Below are 19,191 nucleotides of genomic sequence, written 5' to 3'. Positions count from 1 at the left end.
TCAGTGGAAATCAGTTGCAGCCATCCTGCAGCTATATTTGGGATTCATGCCTGTAATCCCAGCTCTTTGGGAGGCAGAGATGGGAAGATCACTTGAGGCCAGGAGTCATCCTGCAACTGCTTTCCTTGAAAGCTCAGAATGTGGTAATAGCACATAATAGAACAGGAAGCAGAGGCTCTGTAAAGAACATCTTTTTAAAAATGGTGTCCATCCCAACTTGTGTAACTAAAAACACAGAGCATCTTAATATCCTGAAAGTGTATTTCTCTATAGTCATCAAAATAATAAAAGGAAGACAATTAGAAGGTAAAAAAAACTTTATATCATGCATAGTCCAAATACAAAATGAAGCAGGGCCCATACCGCCCTTCTGGTTTGTACTGCAGCTTCTAGATAGTTCTGCCTGGTCCTGTCTTGGTCAGAAGATGAGGCTTTCCCATTGTGATACTGTCATCCTGAGGCAAGAGAATAGGGCCTGGAGGCAGGGAACCTAAGGACTTCCTAGAACTAAATCAAACGGAACACTTTAGCTATGACAGGAAATATCCTCTTCATTTATATAGGGTGTACACCAAGTAAATAACTTTGTAACTTCACTTTAGATTCTTCATTTACATAGGGCACACACCAAGTAACCAGTGGAAACCTCTAGAGTGTATATAAACCCCGGAAAATTCTGTAACTGGGCTCTTGAGCTACTTGCTGGGGCCCGCTCCCACCCTGTGGAGTGTACTTTTGTTTTCAGTAAATCTTTGCTTTTGTTGCTTCATTCTTCCTGTGCTTCATTTGTGTGTTTTGTTCAAGATGCCAAGAACCTGGACATCCTCCACCAGTAACAATCTCACAATGTGTCAAGTTTCCAGAGATTGGTGAGCATTTTTTCAAACTAAATACTCATTGATGATGGGCGGTAAATGCTCCTTGGATGTTAATGTGAGTGACAGCTTGGGTTGAGTCAGGTTCCACTCCATTCTTTTTATTGGGATGGAAAGGTCTTCCTCTACCCTTTCGTTGGGGTTTGTCCAGTTCTTCCTCACATTTCTGATAGGCCCTTCTGCTTTCTTTTACATCCTCTCCATCCCAGTCTTATCTCCTTTCTGGGAGTAGAAACATTGATACTGCAGGCACTCTTCTGGGTCTTTATGACTGGCATTTTGTCCAGTGGCTTCGATTTTACTCTGACTGTTATAGACTTGGTGGCTACTTCCAAAGTGGGTAACTCATTTCTGTTATAACAAGATATAGAAAGGAAATTTCCCATTGGTTCAGAATTTTAGCTAAACTCTCAAAGCAGAGGAAAATGGTTAAAGTATCCCCACATTCTTTTTTTTTTTTTTTTTTTGATAGAGTCTTCCTTTGTCACCCAGGCTGGAGTGCAGTGGCGTGATCTCGGCTCACTGCAACTTCCGCCTCCCGGGTTCAAGTGATTCTCCTGCCTCAGCCTCCCTAGTAGCTGGGATTACAGGTGCCTGCCACCATGCCCGGCTCATTTTTATTTTTTTTGGATTTTTAGTAGAGATGGTGTTTTGCCATGTTGGCCAGGCTGGTCTTGAACTCCTTGAGCTCAGGTGATCCACCCACCTCGGCCTCCCAAAGTGCTGGGATTACAGGCGTGAGCCACTGCGCCTGACCCAAGTATCCCCACATTCTAAAGAGAAGTGTTAGAGATTCACTATTTGCTAAGGATTGGCTACTGGGCAGCCAGACTGGCACAGCTACCATTGCCGGCAACAGCTTACTTCACGGAAGGCTATTTGTGGAAGAACACATGACTGTGATGACTGGAATCTCTGTGGGACTTTCCCTGCCATCATCTAGCCTAGAGCCATCCTTGACGGATGCTCTCTGAGTTGTGGAGTCACAGCTCCATGGAACTGGAGTACAGTTTGGTGAGATAATTATTGGGAGGGTTTTCTTATTTAAATAGTTTAAATAAAGTGGTGGGAGTGCTTTCCTGGAGTTTGGGAGCATGTGTGACTCCAGAGACCAGTGCTTATTGGTCACCTCGATAATTTTAAAGACAAGGAGAGGCTGACTGGTTTCCTCTGGCAGCTGAGGGCAGCTATGAGGAAAAGCTGCATTTAGAGGACAGGGCATCAAGGGCTAAATGGATGCCAGGCAGGTGACAAGGCTCAAGTCTGCTTGAAAGATCTTTGTCTTCCTGAGTGAGGAGGCCTTGGCAGGAAGAGGCCATGGGGTGTACTGCCAGAGGATAGAGTTGGGTGAGGGTGGTGATGAGACAACACCTGGAAGGTGATTTAAGTGCATTGCTCATGTCAGGAAAGGGTGCAATTTGGAGATCTCTGCAGCTTTGTGTGTGGCTCTTGTTCATCAACGCTGTCAATGAACACCTGCCACATTAAAGGGCCTGGGCAACTATTGTTGGCCAAAGGACAACCAACAACATGACCTAAGCGAAAATTCTTTTGCTCCTTTCTCCTCTGATACCTCCTTTCCCTTCCTCTGCATCAGATGAACCTGCAGTAAGAAGGGAGGAAAATTGGAAAGAGCAAGATCATTCTATCTTTCTCCCGTGCTGCCCTGAGTGTGGGTCAGGCCTGAACTGGAGGAAGGAAAAGAGCCTTGAAATGATGGTAGGATTTTGGTTAGACTGAACTGGACATTTTAACATCTAAGAACATGACTTTTCTAATATCTGAAAGTGGCAGCATCTGCTCGGGTTACTCTTAAAGAGTACACAGGGTAAGTCTGATGAAGCATTTTTTAAAAAAAATGTAGGTTTTATTATTATTCAGGTATGGTAAGGCCAACAGATTAGGAGATGTGAGTGATTGAGAAGATGGCTTGTTATACTCAGATCCCAAGAGAAGAGGGCACGTCATGCTGTTGCGGGGGCCACCTGGGGAAGCACCAGGGTTGGCTGGAAAGCTGAGAGACAGAAGGGAAAATTGGCAGGAGCCTTCACTGTGATTTCCACAGGAAGGAATGAGTGAGGCATGGTCAGCAGGCGTGTTTGGATTGGCTAGTTTAAATAAAGTGGTGGGCTCTGGGGCCTAGGGGCTGTCTTTGGTTGTCTCGTTTTTACCCCTGGGGTAATTAGGGCAGAGGAATAGTGGCCCTGAGTGTGAGAGTGAAACTGCCTTTGCAAAATTATGACTGAGATAGTGACAGAGATTTAACCTAACTGACTCCATCTTGCTTCTAACCTTTAAGCTGTCCTTGTTCATTCCTGAGGGTACGCTGAACTAACTTTGGGAGGAGCTTAGTTTATAGTCGATGGTTTAAAACAAAGATGATAACAGCCATTTCCCAAAGCAGACTTCCTTCTTGCTGGGGGACTAGATTGCCTTTGTAGGACTCCCAAGCCACAAGATTAGAAATTATGGTTTAGGAATCATGCAGCTGAAGGCTACAAGATTCTGACCCTCCCTGCACTGCTCTTAAGATCAGTGCTTGAGAAATTTTGCAGACCCTGCACTTGACAGATCAGCTGGCACCACCCAGATCGATAAACCGGCTCATCTGATCTGTGGCCCTCACTCAGGAACTGACTCAGCACAAGAAGACAGCTTCAATTCCCTAGGGTTTCATCTCTGATCCAACCAATCAGCACTCCTGACTCACTGGCCTTCCCCCACCCACCAAATTACCCTTAAAAACTCTGCTGCCCGGCCAAGTGCGGTGGCTCACACCTGTAATCCTAACACTTTGGAAGACTGAGGCAGGCAGATCATGAAGTCAGGAGTTTGAGACCAGCCTGACCAACATAGTGAAACCCTGTCTCTACTAAAAATACAAAAACTAGCCGAGCATGGTGGCGCATGCCTGTAATCCCAGCTACTCAGGAGGCTGAGGCAGGAGAATTGCTTGAACCTGAGGGGTGGAGGTTGCAGTGAGCCAAGACAGAGCCACTGCACTCCAGCCTGGGTTACAGAGTGAGACTCTGTCTCAAAAACAAACAAACAAACAAACAAACAAACAAAACTCTGCTCCCCAAATGCTGGGGAGACTGATTTTAGTAATAATAAAACTCCTGTCTCCCACACAGCCCACTCTGTGTGAATTACTCTTTCTCTATTGCAATTCCCCTGTCTTGATAAATCAGCTCTGTCTAGGCAGCGGGCAAGGTGATTACAAGAGTTCAATAAAGGAAGTGGTTGGGGCAGGGGCTCTGGGTTGGTTGGTTGCGTATGGAAGGCATGCTTTCAGGGAAGTTCTTTATTATCTCTAGATATGGATGAATCTGGGAGGGGCACTCCCACCCCAGGTCAGCAAGGCCTAGATGCCAAAGCATCAAATACAGAAATGAGAGAATATGGTTCTTACAGGAATGTTTGAAGGCAGTAGGAAAGGAATAAAAAGAGCTGTTCTCTGATGTTACCTAATTAGGTTCATCCTCTGTACTCTTTAAGAGTAACCCCAGGCCGGGCGCGGTGGCTCACGCCTGTAATCCCAGCACTTTGGGAGGCCGAGACGGGCGGATCATGAGGTCAGGAGATCGAGACCATCCTGGCTAACACGGTGAAACCCCGTCTCTACTAAAAATACAAAAAATTAGCCGGGCGTGGTGGCAGGCGCCTGTAGTCCCAGCTACTCGGGAGGCTGAGGCAGGAGAATGTCGTGAAACCAGGAGGCGGAGCTTGCAGTGAGCCGAGGTTGCGCCACTGCACTCCAGCCTGGGCGACAGAGCGAGACTCCATCTCAAAAAAAAAAAAAAAAAAAAGAGTAACCCCAGCAGATCCCAACCCTTTCCTGCCACTTTGAGGTATTAGAAAAGTCATGTTCCTGGATGCTAAAATGTCCAGTTTAGTCTAACCCCAAACCTAACTGATCATCATTTCAAGGTTTTGTCTCTTCCTCCAGTTCAGTTTAGTAAAATGATTAATTCATATGGTAGGCCAGAGTTGGGGAGGGAAGACAGACTTTAATTTTTCCTTTTATAAAATATATATACATATTTTTACCATGTTTATGCATTCCTTTTATAGACAACATGTACCATTTCAAAAAAACTGTTACAAAAGAAACAGAAAAAATAGTTTTTAGAATCTATATTTTTGAATTTCCCATTACAAAAAAACTCTATAAAAATGCTACTGGTTGTATTTGATAAAAATTTTGCACTTGATTTTCCACTATTTAATTTAGCATTGATCAAACTCTTTGAAGGTGGCAAACAGTGTTTTTCTTTCTTTCCATTTTCAGCTACTGCCTTCTTAAGCAGATTTTCAATGACCTAAGTTCCACTGGAAGTAGACCTAACATAACTAGGGTGAACAGGAAACCTCTGAATGTGAAAGTGAACACTATTAATATTTACATGAGGGCAACAGGCATGAACTGGAACAACCTTGGCCATGCTGGGACGTATGTTCACCCTAAGCAAAGGTCTTCTTCATTGGATTCTGTTTGCTTTATGGATAAACTTCAAACTCTTTAGAAAAGCACACAGCCCTGTATAATTTGGCCCTAGCCTATCTCTCATGCTACTCCATGCTTCCATTTTATGCTTGGGCAGAGTGTAACTGATTGTAGAGCCATCCCTGACCCACCTGCAAGCTATGCTCAACCCTCTGCTTGTTTCTGGAAGTTGGCCCATTCTGCACCCCACCTGATTGACCTCTCTCTTCACAGGGATCATGCTTATCCCTACTCAACAATTTTGTTAATTTCCTGCAGAAGAGCCTTGAGGGGGCAGCCTGTGCTACCATGTGCTTATTTGCTTATTCATTTATTTACTTTGAGATAGGGTCTTACTCTGTTGCCCAGGCTGGAGTACAGTGGTTTGATCATGGCTCACTGCAGCCTCAAGGTGCTGGGTTCAAGATATCCTCCCATCTCAGCCACCCAAGTAACTGGGACTATAGGCACCACCATGCCCAAATAATTTTTGTATTTTTCATAGAGATGGGGTTTCACTATGTTGCCCAAGCTGGTCTCGAACTCCTGGGCTCAAGCAATCTGCTTGCCTTGGCCTCCCAAAGTGCTGGGATTACAGGTGTAAGGTACCGCACCCAGCTTATGTGCTTATTTTTATTATTCTCTGCCACATTGTTTATACTTGTCTTAGTAACTCACTTACTTAGGTCTTGGTCCCTCCACTAGAATCTGAACTCCTCCGTGGTGACAGCTGCCTCAGTCTGTTTTTAATCATTGGCCCTGACATTTAAATATTTGTTGAATGAATGAGTGAATTAATGAATAACACACTTCAAATCCATTTTCTTAAAAAGCCTACAGTCTTTAGAAGGCAGAATGACTTATTCTTGGACAGAAATTCATGGATGTATTTATCTAGAACACCCATGAATTTGATCTTGATATCATTAATGTAAAACTTGCTTATCAGATTAAATGATTACTTTGAGAGGATGGATATTAAATGCATTGAGATTTTAGACCTGTTTTGAAGATCAGTTCTTTCTTTTATATATTTGTATTCTTTACCGATTTAACTTTTTATGAAACTCCGTCAGACAGGATGACTCAGGGCTGGAGCTCTGAGTTGTAATTTATTATTTTTTCCCTGACATCCTGCAGTTTGAAGTATAGTCTGCTACCCAGATAACTGTAGATAAATATGAAGACTTACCTGGATTTAAAAGAACTAAGATGGTTCTGTAACTGCTTATGGAAGATGTAAACACAAGAAAGAGATTATCATAAGGATGGTGGAAATGTTTTTTTGGTTTAGAGTACAGGATGTTGCTACATAGCCTGGCCTCTGTTTTTATGACTCAAAGAGAACTCAGAACTCTTTGATCTCAGTAGAGCACATAGTATCTGGAAAAGGAAATAATCTAAATATCCATTAGTAAGGCACTAGTCAAATAAATTATAGTAAATCCATACAGTGGAATATTAGGCAGCCATTGAAGTCAGTGAGGCAGCCGCTGAAGTCAATTTCTTTTTTGTTTTTTTTTTGAGACAGAGTCTTGTTCTGTTGCCCAGGCTAGAGTGCAATGGTGTGATCTCAGATCACTGCAAACTCCGCCTCCCAGGTTCAAGCGATTCTCCTGCTTCAGACTCCTGAGTAGCTGGATTACAGGCACACACCACCACACCTGGCTAATTTTTGTATTTTTAGTTGAGATGGAGTTTCACCATGTTGGCCAGGCTGGTCTTGAACTCCTGACCTCAGGTTATGTGCCTGCCTCGGCCTTCCAAAGTGCTGGGATTACAAGCGTAAGCCACTGTGCCTGGCCTGAAGTCAATCTAAGTGTTGTCAGCACTTAGATGTGTAAGTATGTGTATAGGATGTATAAGATGTATACTTAAATGAGGGCAACAGGCTTATACAACATTTAGATGTATAAGTGCTGACAACATTCCATATATTAAGTGGAAAATATAGAATAATACATAAAGAATAATACCATTTTTGTTAAATATATGCTAATGTGACAAGATACAAACATTAAACTATTCAAATTTTTTTTAACTTTTAGTTTTGAGATAATTGTAGATTTTCATGCAGTTGTAAGAAATAATACAGAGATTCCATATGCCGTGCACACAGTTTCCCCAGTCTTCTACACTATTGTACAGTGTCACAACCATGAAATTGACATTAATACACTTCATCAACCTTAGTAAGATGAAGCTATTTTTAATTAATTTTTATTTTTATGAAAATTAAAATTCCCAAAGTGCAGTGGTGTGCACCTGTGGTCCCAGCTATCTGTGAAGCTGAGGAAGGAGGATCGCTTGAACTCAGGAGGTCGAGGTTGCAGTCAGCTGTGATTGTGCCACTGCATTCCAGCCTGGGCAACAGAGCAAGACTCTATCTCAGAAAACATTTATACATGCACATAGTTTAAAAATTAGCGATGAAGACTTATTACTACTAAGTATGAACAGACTAATGTCCCAATTGTCTATTGCTGCATGGCAAACCACCCTGATATGCACTGGGTGAAACCGACAACAATTTTATTATACCTCATGATTTCATAGATCAGGAATTCAGGCAGGGCTTGGCTGAGTGACTTCTGTGTTCCACATGGCATTGACACGGTATGTTTCAGCTGGTGGCTGGCCTGGTCTGGTGGGTCCAATGTAGCTTTGTTCACATGCCTGCTGTCTTGGTGAGGTGGCCAGAAGTTTGGGCTGAGCTAGTTCTTTCTGTCTTTTTCTGCAGTCTCAGGGCCTCTGCATGTGTTTTCTTGAGCAATGTGTTTGGTCTTCTGGAATTATGATTCATGGATTCAAGAGACCACGGTAGAGGCTTCTAATCCTCTTAAAAGCAAGACTGATCATGGGAAACTGTCCTGTCCACTAGTACATTATTGGTAAGTAGTAGAGGCCAGCCAAAATTCTTGGAGAGGGAAGATGGGCTCCCTCCCTCCATGTGAAGGGTGTCATTTGTGGCCATCTTTAATCCTCCACAGCTTAAATGAAAAACAGAAGCCCTCGCTCATCCTTCACTTCTCCTGATGCCTGCTCCCCTGAGACAACCACTTTCAGCTGTCTAACTGCTTATGCTGGTGTTTAACGCCATGTTTTTGAACGACATGGCTATGCTGCCATTTCCCTGGATTTATCAATTTCAGACATTGGCTTCTTTTCAGAGTAGAGGGGGTCTTACCTCAATCTTTCTCTTTCTCTCTAATCTCTCTCTCTGTGTGTCTCTTTCTTGCCCCCTTACACACACACACACACACACACACACACACTCACGTAGACACACAGAGATACACACATACACAGACACACACACTTTCCCTTCTCTACCGCAAACACAGCAATGTCATAATTTGGACAATATTATGTAATCTACTAATTCTATTTCCTCCTGGAGACCAAACCTCCCTTCCGGAGCTTTCTGCCCTCCTGCTGCAGTCTAGACTGGCTTCTCTAGGCCTGTGGCTGTCAGCTGTCATGCCGGGCGTTCTCTTCATTCTTATTCTGGGAAGTCTGTTTGTCTCTTTCCTGGGTTGGGGCCCCTGTTTGTCTGAATCTCTTATTTTCTCTTTTTTGGTTAACTACCTTGTTTTACTGGAGATAATCTATTTTGGCCCCCAAACTCATCTTGGGTTTTTCCCCTTCCTTCCTTCCTTCCTTCCTTCCTTCCTTCCTTCCTTCCTTCCTTCCTTCCTTCCCTCCTCCTCCTTCTTTTCTTTCTTTTTTCTTTTTCTTTTTTCTTTCTTTCTTTCTCTTTCTTTCCTTCTTTCTGTCTTTCTCTTTTTGTCTTCCCTTCTTTCTTTTCTTCCTTCTCCTTCCTTCCTTCCTTCCTTCCTTCCTTCCTTCCTTCCTTCCTTCCTTCCTTCCTTCCTTCTTCCTTCAAGCTTGCTTTCTCTTTCTTTCTTCTTTCTCTGTCTCTCTCTCTGGAAGTCATTTGTCCTGTTGGGCATAGGAGGAAGGTGGTAGTGAATGTTTGGGCAACCTTCTTTAGCATGGAAAGCAAACCTCTCCCTTCTCTTTCAGAAATGGGAGGTCTGGAAATACTGTTTCTGGAGAAAGCTCTTCCTGACCTTCAGGAAAGGAATCAATGCCCTGGGGTCCAGGTTTAATGGATTATCATTCCTGTTAGCCATTAATAGCTACTGTGTCAGAAAAAAGAGAAAATAGAATTTTTTCGCAGTGGCAACAGGAGAAAGGGGACATAGGTTAAACTGGCTGAGGAATGGGGGAAAAGTGTATGTGTGGAGGTGAACACAAGGGCTAGCAGGGAGGTCACTGCCAGAGAAGTTCCACGCCCTACCCTGATGGTCCTGGTCTGTATTGGGAGCTTCGGTGCTGGCCTTAAGCGTCCTGCAGGTGAACCACAGCCACTGTGGGTGCCCAGCTGAGTCCTCTTTCCTTTACTCTGCAGCAATCAGAGGAAGCTACTCTCTGATTTGTAACCTACTTCTGTCTCCAGGACAACCATAAGACCAAAGGACTCCTTGGACACCTAGTCAGGAGGGTGGTGAGTTGAATTGAGCAAGCTTGAGCATCTCAAAGTGAAGTGGACACTTGTGCTTTATACAGAGTTGAAGTATAAAGACACTTGTGCTTTATACAGAGTAAGGCCCAAATTGAATTAACCTGGAGTGAGTCTGCAACAAGCCTAGCATCTGCATTTCTATAACTGACCTCAGCTAACACTGGAGCTACTTAAATTCCCAATGATTTTAGAAAACTATTTTTTTTAAAGTGTGTGATTTGAAGGTAAATGAACCTATTCCAATTTAACTGCTTTATTTTTGTGGTTGTATATATAATCATATTTAAGCAATTTAAAATCCAAACTCCCTTTTGGAGCTGTTTTATTTTATGAAGGGTCTTCCTTCCTTTTTCTTATGCCCAAGATGGTGTCTGGGTGCAGAAGGGAGCTTATTTACCTTCTGGCTTTGGGGAAGGGCTCCTTCCCCAAGTGATGTGGTTCTCTCGTTTCCCTGTTGATCACCAGCTGAGATGTGTACTCACCTCACTTGACTTCTATCCTCACTGTGTCTGCTGATAAAATGTCAGTTTTGTCCTCAATTAGCTTTCTGGTGTACCCTGTGTAACCCGAGGCCTTCAGTGTCATCTCACCTCTCTCTATAGTGACCCAAAGCAAGTTCATAGATTCCTGACTCTTGGCTAGCTTCTATGACTTTCTCTAGGAACAAGTAGGTGCTTCTAGCTCTTTTCTATACTGCAAGGGAAAGTGTGGGAAACTTGAGGATGGCTAACATAGTCCCCTGTAACAACTCATGCTTCTTTCTCCTCCTCTGCAAACCCCCATGCTGGTTTAGGCCAGCAGGCACTATGTGTGGTGTGATGGTCTGCCCCCCGTCCCAGACAGGAATTGCAGTGCCTGAGGGCCTTTTTCCACCCAGGGCACAATTCGCCAGTTTGAGGTTTCTAGCTTATCTCTCTTCTCTGCCTCATTTCTGGCTCCACATTCAACCCCTCCACTGGTTAAATCTTAAGGATCCAGAGTGGGACCACTGAGATCCTAAAGAATCCAGACAGGGTGTGTACTTTGCTCCCTGCTAAGCTCTGCTGCTGTTCAGGAGGGGTGTGTGCCCTCTCCTCTATCTGGTAGATACTTCTTTCACCATTGGTTTTGAAATCCTCCACTGACGACTTTGTTGTTCTGGGTGTTTCCTCTGTCCTCTCCTCTCGTATCTTAATGGTGGATAGGGTTTTAGGGATTAAAAAAACCCTGGATTACTGAAAAGAAAAATGTTTAGAGAGGCATTTAAGATGATTTTTCTTATTATCACTTTTAAACCCATGCTGAAGGTCTAGGTCCTATACCTGTTCTGTTGGAATCTTGGCCAGTCTCACAGTTTTTCTGGTCATTCTTAGAATAGTTATAATGGCCTTTGTTTAAAAAATGATTTCATATGAAAACTAAAATATGCAGGTCAGCATAATAATCAAACCCTTATACTCTTACCTAAATGTCATTATGTAGGTTTCCCCCAAACATCACCTCCTCAGGTAGGCTTTCTCTGACCATTAAACGTAGCCTCATGGAAGTTCTAGGAAACCTTTGCCATTTCCTATGGTAACACCTTGATTTAGTTCACTGAACATATACATATTGGGGGCTTACTATGTGGCATTCAGAATTACTCTAGGCACTAGGAATATCACAATATATAAGATAAAGCAGGTCCTTTACCTAGTGGAAGGAGACAAGCAGTAGGCAAACAAATAGCAAGAAAAATATCATTTAGCACCATGTGCTATGCAGAGAATTTTTTTTTTTTGAGACAGAGTCTCACTGTGTCACCCAGGCTGGAATGCAGTGGCGCAATCTTGGCTCACTGCAACCTCTGCCTCCCAGGTTCAAGCAATTCTCCTGCCTCGGCCTCCCAAGTAGCTGGGACTACAGGCACCTGCCACCACACCAGGCTAATTTTTTTTGTGTTTTTAGTAGAGACGGGGTTTCACTGTGTTGGCTAGGCTGGTCTTGAACTCCTGACCTCGTGATCCACCCACCTTGGCCTCCCAAAGTGCTGGGATTACAGGTGTGAGCCACCACACTCAGCCTATGCAGAGAATTTAAACAGAGTGACATGATAGCGTGACTCAGTGGCTAGTTTAGATTGTAGGGTCAAATAAGATCTCTCCAAGGAGAGACCTGAAATCAGGACAACCACCTTTAACTTGTTGCATACTGTGTGATCGACGGAGGCAAAATCTTGTAGGATTGTACACCATGCAGCATAATTTCTGGATGAGAGTTCATGAGCATAACCACAGAATAGTCTTTGGAGTATTCTGCAACAACCTGGTGAAATGATGAGTGATTCCATGCATGGTGAGAGGTAATGCCATTATTTTGCCTCAACTAATTCATGGTTCAGTAGAATATTAAGCTCCCATGATCCTTCTATATTTTGATTGAAAAAGGCCCGAAATTCTGGGCTGATTACAAAAATGGGTGGCTATACCACCTAACCAAGTCCCCAGGAGTTTTGCGATTCATAGTGTAATTGTTGGATATTTAAAATGATACTGGATCTGAGAAATAGGTGGACAATGTAGAGAAAGTGAACTCAGAATCCCTTCTGCCTAATGAATATTGAGCCCAAGTATATTTGGAATCTAGCACTTGGTGGAGGTGTGTGGGAGGGGAAGGAAGGAGTTAGAAAACAGTCTACTATTTTTTTTTTTTTTTTGAAACAGGGTCTCACTCTGTCACGTAGCTGGAGTGCAAGTGGCATGATCTTGGCTCACTGCAACCTCTGCCTCCCGGGTTCAAGCAATCCTCTAACCTCAGCCTCCTGAGTAACTGAGACTACAGGCATGCATGAACATGCCAGGCTAATTTTTATATTTTTTTGGTAGAGATGGGTTTCACCATTTTGCCCAGGCTGGGACAATATACTATTTTATAGATTTTCCATGGACATACACAGGAGTGGAAGATAGGCATGTTAGACTGCCCTGGGGCTTCATTCCTGCAGCCACCCTAACTGATAGATTTGGAACACTTAGAAAGACTCTTTAATGTGGAAGAGCTTTGATATTAGGACATATCTGTCAAATAAAAGATTAAGGGATAGTTATGCAGATAGTATATGCCTTCAGCTTTGGAAATGTATTTTCTCTGGTTCTCTAAGAAAACATGCATATATAAAAAAAAGATTTTGATTTAACTTGGGCATATAGTGTATAGTCAACTGTTAAACTGAGGAAGTTTAAACACCATTATCATAAAAAATTATATATATATATATACACACATATACATATATGTGTGTGTGTGTATATATATGTATATACACATATATATATATTATGTGTGTATGTGTATTTGACCACCAGAGCAATGAATATCCCTTATGGAAAAAATCTGCACAGTTATGTTTCCACTGGTACACAAAAATAGCCTTGAGCATGACTTAGATGCCTTCTGACTCCAGCCCTAGGTGAATCTTCCCCTAGTTCTCCTGGCTAGATGGTGGCCAAGGTAAAGTATTCATACTGGTGCATTGTATGGTTGTCTTTCCAGGATGCTCCTGTAAGGCACTATTTAAAAAGGCACTGATATAGTTTGTATATTTGTCTGTGCCCAAATCTCATGCTGAATTGTAATTCCCAATTGTATTAGTCCATTTTCATATTGCTATGAAGAAATACCTGAGACTGGGTAATTTATAAAGAAAAAGAGGTGGAATGGACTCATAGTTCCACATGGTTGGGGAGGCCTCACAATCATGGCTGAAGGCAAAGGAGGAGCAAAGGCACATCTTACATGGTGGCAGGCAAGAGAGCATATGCAGGGGAACTGCCCTTTGTAAAACCATCAGATCTCATAAGCCTTATGAACTATCATGAGAATAGCAAGGAAAAAACCTGCCCCCATGATTCAATTACCTCCCACCAGGTCCCGCCCATGACGTGGGGATTATGGGGGCTACAATTCAAGATGAGATTTTGATGGGGACAGACCCAAACCATATCATTCCACCCTGGGACCCTCCAAAATCTCATGTCCTCAAATTTTAAAACCAATTATGTCTTTTCAACAGTCCCCCAAAGTCTTAACTCATTTCAGCATTAACTCAAAAGTCCACAGTCCAAAGTCTCATCTGAGACAAGGCAAGTCCCTTCTGCCTAAGAGCCTGTAAAATCAAAAGCAAGTTAGTTACTTCCTAGATAAACTGGGGTACAGGCATTGGGTAAATACACTCGTTCCAAACAGGAGAAATTGGTGAAAACAAAGGGGCTAAGTCCGAAATCCAGTGGGGCAGTCAAATCTTAAAGCTCCAAATGATCTCCTTTGACTTCATGTCTCACATCTAGGTCATGCTGATGCAAGAGGTGGATTCCCGTGGTCTCGGGCAGCTCTGCCGCTGTGGATTTGCAGAGTACAGACCCCTCCTGGCTGCTAGCATTGAATGTCTGCAGCTTTCCCAGGTGCACAGTGCAAGCTGTTGGTGGATCTACCATTCTGGGGACTAGAGGCTAGTTACTCTCTTCTCACAGCTCCACTAGGCAGTGCCCCAGTGAGGACTCTGTGTGGGGGCTCCCACCCCACATTTCCCTTCTCCACTGCCCTAGCAGAGGTTTTCCATGAGGGCCCTGCCCCAGCAGCACATCTCTGCCCAAACATCCAGGGGTTCCATACATCCTCTGAAATCTAGGTGGAGGTTCTCAAACCTCAATTCTTGACTTCTGCTCACCTGCAGGCCTGACACCATGTGTAAGCTGCCAAGGCTTTGGGCTTGCACCCTCTGAAGCAATGACCTGAGCTGTACATTGGCCCCTTTTATCCACAGCTGGGACACAGGGCATCAAGTCCCAAGACTGCACAAAACAGGAAGAAGGCCCTAGGCCCAGCACACAAAACTGTTTTTTCCTCCTAGGCCTCCCTACTTGTATTGGGAGGGGCTGTCCATGAAGACCTCAGACATGCCCTGGAGACATTTTCCCCATTGTCCTGTAATTAACATTTGGGTCCTTGATACTTATGTAAATTTCTGCAGCAGGCTTGAATTTCTCCTCAGAAAATGGGTTTTTCTTTTCTATCGCATCATTAGGCTGCAAATTTTCCAAACTTTTATCCCCTGCTTCCCTTTTAAACACAAGTTCCAATTCCAAACCATATCTTTGTGAATACATAAAACTGAATGCATTTAGTAGCACCCAAGTCACCTCTTGAACACTTTGCTGCTTAGAAATTTCTTCCACCAGATACCCTAAATCATCTCTCTCAAGTTCAAAGTTCCACAGATCTCTAGGGCAGGGGCAAAATGCTGCCAGTCTCTTTGCCAAAACATAGCAAGAGTCACTTTTGCTCCAGTTCCCAACAATCCTCATCTCCATCTGAGACCACCTCAGCCAGGACCTTATTGTCCATATCAGTATCAGCATTTTGGTCGAAGCCATTCAACAAATCTCTAAGAAGTTCCAAACTTTCCCACATCTTCTTGTCTTCTGAGCCCTCCAAGTCTCTAGGAAGTTCCAAACTTTCCCACATTTTTCTGTCTTCTTCTGAGCCCTCCAAACTGTTCCAACCTCTGCCTGTTACCCAGCTCCAAAGTCGCTTCCACGTTTTCAGGTATTCTTATAGCAGTACCCCACTCTACCAGTACCAATTTATTGTAGTAGTTCGCTTTCATACTGCTATGAAGAAAAACCTGAGACTGGGTAATTTATAAAGAAAAAGAGGTTTAATGGACTCAGACTTCCACATGGCTGGGGAGGACTCACAAGCATGGCAGAAGGCAAAGGAGGAAGGAGGAACAAAGGCACATCTTACATGGTGGCAGGCAAGAGAGCATGTGCAAGGGAGCTGCCCATCAGATCTCATGAGACTTATTCACTATCACGAGAATAGCCTGGGAAAAACCTGCCCCCATGATTCAATTACCTCCCACCAGGTCCTTCCCACGACAAGTGGGGATTATGGGAGCTACAGTTCAAGATGAGATTTGGGTGGGGACACAGCAAAACCATATCACCAATGTTGGAAGTGACACCTGGTGAGAGGTGTTTGGTACATGGAGGCAGATCCCTCATGGCTTGATGCTGTTTTCATGATAGTGAGTTATCACAAAATCTGATTGTTTAAAAGTGTGTGGAGATGAATGAAGAGAGTTTCCCCCCACTCTCTCTCCCTTGCCCCTGCTTTTGCCATGTGACATGCCTGCTCCCTCTCCATCTTCCACCCTGATTGTAAGCTTCCCAAGGCCTCCCTAGAAGCTCAGCAGATGCCAGTACCATGTCATCTCCTGTAAAGCCTGCAGAACCAGGAGGCAATTAAACCTCTTTTCTTTATAAATTACCCAGTCTCAGGTATCTTTATAGCAATGCGAGAATGGCCTAATACAGGCACTTTTCTATGTGTGGCACAAATAGGCCTTTGTCCTTAAGCCTAACGTACAGACAGAGGACATGGAACTCATAGGAAATCCTATGCCCAGAGACACAGGCACTTTTGACTGTCAGTGAAGAACCTTCTTCCTTTCCAAGACTGCCATTTCCTCCCCCTCTCACCTTCTCTGGGAACTTCATCTATCAAGTACCTTTTTATTTTCATCCCTACACAATTTTTTCCCTTCACTGGCATCAATTCTTCTATCCTAAAAACGCTGAGGTTGTATTTTTCTTGAATATACATACACCTTTCCTTTGCCCCTGCTGTTTCCTCTGGCTGCTGCCCAAGTTCCCAAGTATTCTCACAGTCACACTCCTTGGACAAGCAGCCTGTGCTTGCTGCCTGCACTTTCCCGCCCAACCTGACTTAATCTTGTTACCTCTCTTACTGGTTTGCAGCTTCATAAATGACTCAAATTTTCACACGACAGCATTTGAGAGGGGCATGTTCTCTAAAGGGAAATTGCAGCTGCTTTCTGGCATGAGTAACATTTGGAGACACAGAAACGCCTAACAGCCATACCCCCTGAGAGTCTGAATTGGAGCTCCTACAGGGGTCGACGTGACTGTCCCACAGAAAAGCCATGCTCTTTGACAGCAGCTGGGACTGCAGCTGTGGGGGAGGAAGCTTGGATTGTCAGTTAGGAGAGAGATTTTAGTATATTATACTAAGATGGCCCAGTAAAGAAAGTGAAAGAGTAGTTTTAAATAGGAGCCCAAATTTAGTATGCTGAAGAATCTAACATGATCAATGTCTGGAATTTGTCATTTATGTTCAGTAGTGAAATAGAAATTGTGTCTTTGCCCAGATTCTTCCTGAAGCTGATCTTGAACCAAGGATTTGGGTGTAAGTGGTTTGTTAAGGCACAGCTTCCAGAGGAAATTAGTAAGGGAGTGGAAGAAGTAGGCTGCGGGAAGGAAAGAGACAAACTAAGTAAAGTTGAGATGTCAGGTGAAGTCCCAGACTCAGCCTGATCTCCAGGGTGCAAGGTGTTTACCCCACCTCAAGATACAAGAGCTGGTGTAAGTCCACACCAGTAAGTCATTGGCTATAGGTGGGGGTGGTGGAGGACATACAATTCCCAGGCAGTTCTTCTTCTTACAGTCTAGGCAGGCTCCAGTGTCCAAGGGCGAGCCACCAAATGTTGCAGGTGTATATATTAAGCAGTAGAAACACTGAAGCTGAGACTGGGAATGGTGGCTCATGCCTGTAATCCTAGCAGTTTGCGGGACAGAGGCAGAAGAATCACTTGAGCCCAGGAGTTCGAGACCAGCTTGGGTAACATAGCGAGACCCCCTCTCTACCAAAAACAAAAAGTAAAAAAATAAAAGAAAGTCAGGTGTGGTGGCACGCACCTGTACTCCAAGCTACTCAGGAGGCTGGGGTGGGAGGATTTCTCGAGCCCAGGAGGTCGAGGCTGTAGTGAGCTGTGATCGCACCACTGCACCCCAGCCTGGACAAAAGAGCGAGACACTGTTTCAAAAACAAACAAAATCCAACAAAAAAATCCCCAAACATTGAAGCTGGAGATGAGTGCAGAGAGCTGGTAAAATGGATGCAAGGGGGTCCGGTCTGGTCTTTGACAGTGTCTGCTTACGTGTCCCTAACGGTGTATGCTCTTCCATCATGATGGTTCCAGTGTAAAGTGTGGCAATTGCATGGCATCTGGAGCTGCTGAACTCTTCAATGATGGATCAACCCAGGACTAGTTTGGCCATTCTGGAGACATCCTGGCTGTAACTGGTGATATTAACTATGCACAAGCCTTATGATCCAGCAGCAGTCCTGCTTACATCTCACAGAGAAATCATGCAAATCCCCCTGGAGACTTGACAATGATGTATAGCACTGTCTTGTTTAGGGTAGCAAAGGACTGGATAAGTAAGATATATATCCCCGTATGTATTAGTCCGTTTTCAAGCTGCTGATAAAGACATACCCGAGACTGGGCAATTTACAAAAGAAAGAGGTTTATTGGACTTACAGTTTTATGTGGCTGGGAAGGCCTCACAATCATGGCAGAAGGTGAAAGGCATGTCTCACATGGTGGCAGACAAGAGAGCTTGTGCAGGGAAACTCCCCTTTTAAAAACCATCAGATCTCATGATACTTATGCACTATCACAAGAATAGCTTGGGAAAGACCTGCCCCCATGATTCAATCATCTCCCATTGGGTCTCTCCCACAACATGTGGGAATTATGGGAGCTACAAGATGAGATATGGGTGAGGACACAGAGCCAAACCATATCACCATATATAGGGTTTCCCTCCATATATACATGGATTGTTCATTAATTATTGTTCTGTAAGAGTTTTAAAGACATTATTGACATATTTGATATATTCTTTTTATAATTTGAAAGGGAAAATTATTTTTAAAAACTAATAACAATTGATGAATGAACTGAGCTAAATATGTCAAAAAGGAGCTGAAATAAGGAGTAGCAAGATATATAGACAAATCTCCTTTCTTTTCTTTCTTTTTTTTTTTTTTTTTGAGACAGAGTCTTGCTCTGTCACCCAGGCTGGCATGCAGTGGAGTGATCTTGGCTCACTGCAACCTCTACCTCCTCGGTTCAACCAATTCTCCTGCCTCAGCCTCCTGAGTAACTGGGATTACAGGCAGTTAATCCCACCTGCCACTATGCAGTTTTAGTGGAGATGGGGTTTAGCCATGTTGGCCAGGCTGGTCTTGAACTCTTGAAATCAGGTGATCCGCCCACCTTGGCTTCCCAAAGTGTTGGGATTACAGGCGTGAGACACTGCGTCTGGCCAATTCTCCTTTCTTTGGGAAGTCACCCTTCTACCCCCAGCTCCAGGGGTTGGCCCTGCTTGCTAGATCTAAGTTGGTCAGCAGAATTCCATTTGTCCCAGTGGAATTTTGACTGATAGTTAGGGACAGTAATCCAGGCCTAACCC

The sequence above is a fragment of the Hylobates moloch genome, unplaced genomic scaffold (genome assembly GCF_009828535.3).
Source record: "Hylobates moloch isolate HMO894 unplaced genomic scaffold, HMol_V3 SCAFFOLD_3, whole genome shotgun sequence".
Classification (NCBI taxonomy): domain Eukaryota; kingdom Metazoa; phylum Chordata; class Mammalia; order Primates; family Hylobatidae; genus Hylobates; species Hylobates moloch.
Note: the sequence above shows the minus strand (reverse complement) of the source record.